Below are 6,328 nucleotides of genomic sequence, written 5' to 3' on the forward strand. Positions count from 1 at the left end.
ATCGCCCCCCCTCTCCCGTCATCGCCATCAAATCACTTGTGTTTTTACTACGACCGCTCCACGGTTTCATTCATAAGGTGCTTTTCACTTCACCTGCTACCCTACCCCCTCTTTTGTCCATACACGGCTCTGTGTCGACCTGTCAAACGCAAGCTATACGGATGAATAATGGGGAAAAATATTTAGAAGAAGAAAGAAAAAGAAAAAGAAAGAAAAAATAAATGAATTAATTCTTAATCGCTTTGACTGTAGTGTTTTACCAAAGCCAGGCTCGTTTACAGTAAACCAGTTGTTATATTATTCCTGTGTAAAATTACAATAAAGATGGGCGTGGTCAAAGTGCATCCACTGACAGATGTTATGGCTGAATGTGATGGAGAGAGATAAGATGGCTTGATATGCAGTTGTTCGGGAGGCATCGTTCTTTCTTTCTTTCTTTCTTTCTTTCTCTCTTTTCTCTCGGTTTAAAACGAAGGCACGCGCAAAATCTGTCACGTGAGGCTCTTAGATTTAGATGATCATCACACAAAACTGCTCTGGGATTTTATTTCTCTACTCTCCTGAAGGACTTGTAGCCTAAAAAATTCGCCTCGCACCGATGCAGAAGCGGTGGATATTGTCTATTTCCTCTCTCTCTCTCTCTTTCTCTCTCTCTCTCTCTCTCTTTCTCGCTCTTTCTCTCTCCTCTTTTTTTTCTTTCCTCTGGTCAAAGATTTAAGATTTCTGATCCAAGACGAAGCAATTGCATGGCAAAACAACAGCAAGAGAAGAGAAAAGCCCCAACGCCCACTGGCAGTCCTGTTTTAATCAAGACTCCTCTTGCAGGCTGCATTTTCAAATAAATTACTCCAAAACGAAATATATCCAGTAAATTCCTAATTGCATTTGAATTATGTGACTTCGCTGCCGTTTTCGGTAATTCTTACCCAGCAATGTAATGTGCGCAGATCGCTTTCTGCATATTATAGCCTATTACCCCTCATTTTATATGACAGTGAAACCACTATAGATCATATTACTTATTAGGCTGCCCGACATTCATAAAAATGCTCCTTTAATAAAGGCTGCGTCGCAAATGTAACAGCCACGTTTCAGTCTTATAAATGCCACAAACTCGTTTATTGCACAAATTATGACCAATCAGTAATTTATCTCAGGAAGCGATAAAGGTTTTAGTTAATATAAGATTTTAAAAAATGTGATATTTTAAAGAAATCTTTGGCTCTTTATTCTCAGATGCAATACGAGTTAGATTTTTTTATTGCTGCATCTTTTTCGACACAATGTTTTTTTAATAAATATAAGATGTTCTTTGCAGAATGCCTATTTTCTGGCCATGTAGCAGTATTTTTATTATTATTTTTTTTTCTACTGAGACGTGGGATTATGGTGTGGGCGTGGGCGTGTTGGGTGGAGGAGGAGGGGTGAGCGGAGGCGGGTTAGGAGGGGTCTGTGGGGTGGCACGACACACTTTGTATGTATGAAGGTTTTTTTATAGCACTTTTCTGCAATGTACGTCAGCGGATCAGTCCATAAATGGGGCTGCGTGTGTTTGTGTGCGGGCGTGCGCCTGCGTGCGCTCGCGCCTGTGTGCGTGCGTCTCCGCGTGTGTTATCTTTACCGAGAATCTCCCCTCTCTCTCTCTCTCTCTCTCTCTCTCTCTTTCTCTCTCTCTCTCTGTCTCTGCACTCTCAGCTCTGCAGAGTTGGGGTGGGCGTCAATAACAAACCTGATGGTAGGTTTCACTGCAAAAATCAGATGAAATTCTTTCGGTAGGCCTATTTATTTAACGAAAAAAAAATGCATTTTGCACAAATAAAGATAACATTAATAATATACTCGATTGTTTCATACAGCTAATGTGTTCGCTGCTTTTTTTTCTCAATGTAAATGTTGGCCTTTGTGTTTCATTTTTCCGTTGTAATCAATTCATGCACTTTGGAGGCTAAACGGATTTGACCAAATCTGCTTTTCAATTAAGGTCGTTCCGTTTTCTTTTAATATAAATAATAGATATTTATTTCTAATAAATGTCGATTTCGGATTGTGCTGGCCCACTTTGCCACAATGTTTTCATTCATGAAATGTAATAACTTGTCTATTTATCCTAGCTGATGTCTGATATAAATTATAAATAGGCTATTGATTATTTTGGGCTATAGATGTCGGAAACCTCGACTCACAGCTCGGCGGACGTCACGATATATTTAGAGCGAAAATTAATCATCTTAATCATTATGGAAATGTAGGCTACACCGCCTGCCGCCGCCGCCACCACCGCCGCCGTCGCTGCTGCTGCTGCTTTAGTCACCACCACCATCATCTTCATCATCACCAACACCTTCATCCAATTAACAGGCTTGTTTAAACAAGTTCTGGCAGGAGGCGAAGCCTTGAACCTTTAATTATCAGTTATTCGTCACAGCGGCGTGATGAAGCGACAACTTCCTAATAAACAGTGGATATAGTTATTTTGACTGCAAGGACTTTTTATATGTCGGACCACTGCGGGACTACAAGGATTCATGATGCTGTGTGTGTGTGTGTGTGTGTGTGTGTGTGTGAGAGAGAGAGAGTGTGTGAGAGAGAGAGAGAGAGAGCGAGAGAGAAAGAGAGAGGAAATGTTCGATCATGCCGGCAAACCATTCAAGTGTCTCTCTCAGCATGTGAACATGAGGCACATCAGTGAATACAAGCCACTTCCCGACATATTGAAGCACACACACACATTTGTATATACATATAGATATACATGTATATGTATGTGTATGTATATATATATATATATATATATATATGTATATATGTATATATATATGTGTGTGTGTGTGTGTGTGTGTGTGTGTGTGTGTGTGTGTGTGTGTGTCAGCCAGACTTCAAGTGAGTCATGTATGGATTAACTTATAGGGGCCTTTTTGCATAAAAATGCAAACAAACATCTGATTTCTGCTATTTATCTGGTAAAAGATGTATCCGTAGTTGCACATGGTGGCAGGATATGTCATATTAAACCAGGAGACATATTCAAGCCATTGGTTTAGTTCTCTACAGCCTTCTGTGTAGCAAATGAAAAATACCTGCTTTTAGACGTGGACTCTCAGAGCAAGTATTTCGGCATTTCCAAGTAATTTTGAAGCATGATTAGTGTGTTTTCATTCAGCAGTGAACCATGCAAAGGTTATTGAGGCTGTGGTGATATTGGATTGGGGGGGTGGAGGGGGGGGGGGTGAGCCAAGAAAGGAGACAGAAAGACAGAGACAGGGAGGATTAATAGGCTATGGAGAGATTTTCAGTCTGTGCCACTATAGACATAATGTATCAGCTGTATGAGGATGTGGAAGGAGGAGCGTGTATGAAGATTAGAAGACTGGTCCTCTGTGTCTGCCTGATGATTGCAATAAAGGTTATTGTCATCACAGGAGGGATGGCATTAACTCCTCACTCCAGCATCTGATTTTAAAAGGCCTGTACTGAGTTTTACATTTACCAGTCTGGACTTTTATCAACTGTTCTCCAGCTCGTCCTGTTTGACGTCACCCAACCTCATAGAAAATGTTGTCTCAGTTGCGCGTTTTCTTCTCGAGGAGGAATGCAATTTCACTTTCATCAAAATGCCCTCATCGCCTTCCTTTATCCCCAGTGAAAATGACATTTCACCAAATGTCATTTCGTCCGTGTTACACGGTTCCTCTTTCGCACAAGGAGGCATAATTCTACTTGTTAAGTGAAGCTTTCGGCAGTGCGGACCTGTCAGCATCGTGCCGCATTTGGCAAGAGAAGCCTTGAAAGGTTATACAAGTGTGTCGTGTTGTCAGCTTCTCTGGTTGTTTCTTCTTTTCTGCTGCACAAACAGGCAAAAAGGTTGTGAGCGGGGAAGATCTGAGAAGAGAACTACCCGACTGCTACTGCACATCACACGTGTTTAGCCACGAATGAGGTGGTTAAGAACCTGGAGAAATTTGCCACACGGCTTGCAAAGACAAAAGGTTTCAACCCAACACCTCAGACAGTTTGAAGTCATTGTTGCTGGCGCCGTATTGAGAAATCTTAAACCTAAAGAAATCTTATACCTCAGTTCCAATGAAATAGTGCTTTAGCGGTTTTCAGAAAGACTCCTGGTTGCCTTGTAACAGGCCAGTGCTATCATGCTTCTGTTTGACCCTCACCCGGGCGAGTTTTAAGGATCCTGAAACTGCTCACAACTCCTTCTTGCTCCGGTGTTTCACACATTTTACTAATTTCATTCAGAAATTCAGTCCTTCAAGCCTCAGACACATGCACGCCAAAAGACTTCTCTTGATACACCACCTTCAGTTGTGCTGTATTTGCAGAAATGAGAGAGACCATGTTGTTGTTTTTGCTCTTCTAATGAGATGCCAAGTGATTTATTTATGAATTACTTGTTTGGAACAGCCCCCTTGTGCAGTGTGCATTTTTTTTATCCTCTTTGGAGTCATGTCGCTCAGTGATTGCTGATGCAACTCTTTGTCATCCAGAGTTTGCCCTCACCTCCTGTGAGCCTTCGGGGAGGGCTATATCTATCTTGGCATGTCCCCGGGTGTGTTGGAGGTGGGAGTGACTCATTAAGCAGGTGTGAGCATCCACTCCCATACTGCTACATGCCAAACAAGAGCTCTCCAGCTCATAAGCTCGTGCAGGGAAGAATCATGATGGCAATATAGCAAACACATCACAATAAATCTTTACACTGGACCAGGGCCAAGTCACAAGGATAATGAGCTGCTATTTCCCCATTATGGCCACTCTGGTATTCATCAGAGGTGGAGTTTCCAAACGTTCATCACCCATTGAAAGGTTGTGGCTCCACTGACATCTTTATTTGAATTGTACATTATAAGGGGAAATGAATTGTTCCCAGTTTGTTCCCGATGAGGGGAAACAGAGTAACAAGAAGCGAAGCAGTTTCGTTATTCGAGTAAGCTATGTGTATATAATTTGAACGCGTTTGTTTAGCTGACATTTGGTAATAATAACCTGTGAAAGCTGGTTACTACACTGCAGAGCACTTGCAGGGGAGTCATCCATCTGTTGTGGAGATGGCTCACTTTAAAAAGCAAGGAGAAGCAGAATTGTTTTCAATAAGTTCACATCTTTGTTAGCCTCCGGTGCCTGTTGGCATCCGAATGTTTGAACACCACTCACATATTACAGCAGCAAAATTACAAGCCTCTTCGAAGATGATATTCAGAGGTTTATATATGATAGAAAATGACTCAAAATTTCACATCATACAGAGTAGCCTACATTATATGAGAAGGTTGGGAGAGTCTTCTAGATCTTGGATGATCGTGGACTCATACTGCCTTAAATAGATCAAATGGTGAAATAAAACGTTCACAAATATACACTTAAGACCCAAATACCTTTTTTTTCTTAAAGCTTATTTTGATATAAATTTCCTTGGCTCCTCGGTATCTGCAGACCGGTACAAGAAATGCTTATTTTTAATTCTCTGAATATCTAATTTTACACAAATAGGCCATCTCTAAATGGCACGCAGAGTGTATCACGACTTGGTGGAGACGCGCTGTTACGCAAAACCTTCAAAAAAAAAAAAGAAAGAAAAAAAAAAAAAAGAAGCCACCTCTTCGGCCTCAGAAAGCAAAATACGGAAGAGGAGAGGCTTCGCTTGTGCTTAATACATTGCCAGGCATTATGGTGTTGATGCAGGCTGCACGGTATGCGGACAAACAAAAGCACATAATGCACACTGAAAGCGCATTAATAGTTCCGCCTCGGGGCTGTTTAAACAGGAGTTTGGTGGCGACCAGTCAGCCAGCGGTAGGTCACATGTTGCAGCGTCATTGTGTAGTAAAGTTACTGTAGTTGCAAAGAGGCTCCTCATTTCAGCTCCAGAGGTCTCTCATCCCGTGGTGCTGCTGCTGCTGTGGCGTTTTCAGCATGCGACAACTTCAGTTTCAGACAATCTCCAAAGGAGCCGTGCAGCCATGGGAGTGCATTACCTCATCCATGCAATTTCCACCATCAATAATTTAATCTATTTGCTCCAAAGCTGAAGAGATATCCTGAAGCTTTTCGGGAGGGTACAGAGAGGAAAAAAAAATCGCTTGAGTAAATTACTCAGGGAGTTGTCCAAAACATCCCAGATGACACCACTGTCCTGTTGAATGGTCTGTTTTACGACTGGGCAGTAAAAGGTAGGAGATTGTGTCTGCTTGTTTTTCGATGAGTTGTTTTAAACACTTTGGCTTTCCTTGCTGCTGCTTAAGGGATAGAAAAAAAGACAGATGTGCGTGTGTCTATGTGTGTGTGTGTATGTGTGTGTGTGTGTGTGTTGTGTGTCTGT

At 41.8% G+C, this 6,328-nt stretch overlaps 1 protein-coding gene across 3 annotated transcripts in view; it reads left to right on the forward strand.

Annotated features, from left to right (window-relative positions):
* Positions 1-6,328, forward strand: part of bdnf (brain-derived neurotrophic factor) — a 14,191-nt gene that overhangs the window by 1,205 nt on the left and 6,658 nt on the right. Inside the window, exon 1 of one of the 3 annotated variants that reach the window (XM_023424309.2) lies at positions 5,724-6,179. The exons of the other annotated variants lie outside the window; for them this stretch is intronic. The gene's annotated coding sequence lies outside the window, so the exon portion shown is untranslated. Of the gene's footprint in view, positions 1-5,723; positions 6,180-6,328 lie in introns of those variants that run through there. 3 annotated transcript variants of the gene reach the window in all.

The sequence above is a fragment of the Seriola lalandi genome, unplaced genomic scaffold, assembly GCF_002814215.2.
Source record: "Seriola lalandi dorsalis isolate HSWRI2012SDOR001 ecotype SW California unplaced genomic scaffold, Sedor1 jcf7180002054735, whole genome shotgun sequence".
NCBI lineage: Eukaryota > Metazoa > Chordata > Actinopteri > Carangiformes > Carangidae > Seriola > Seriola lalandi.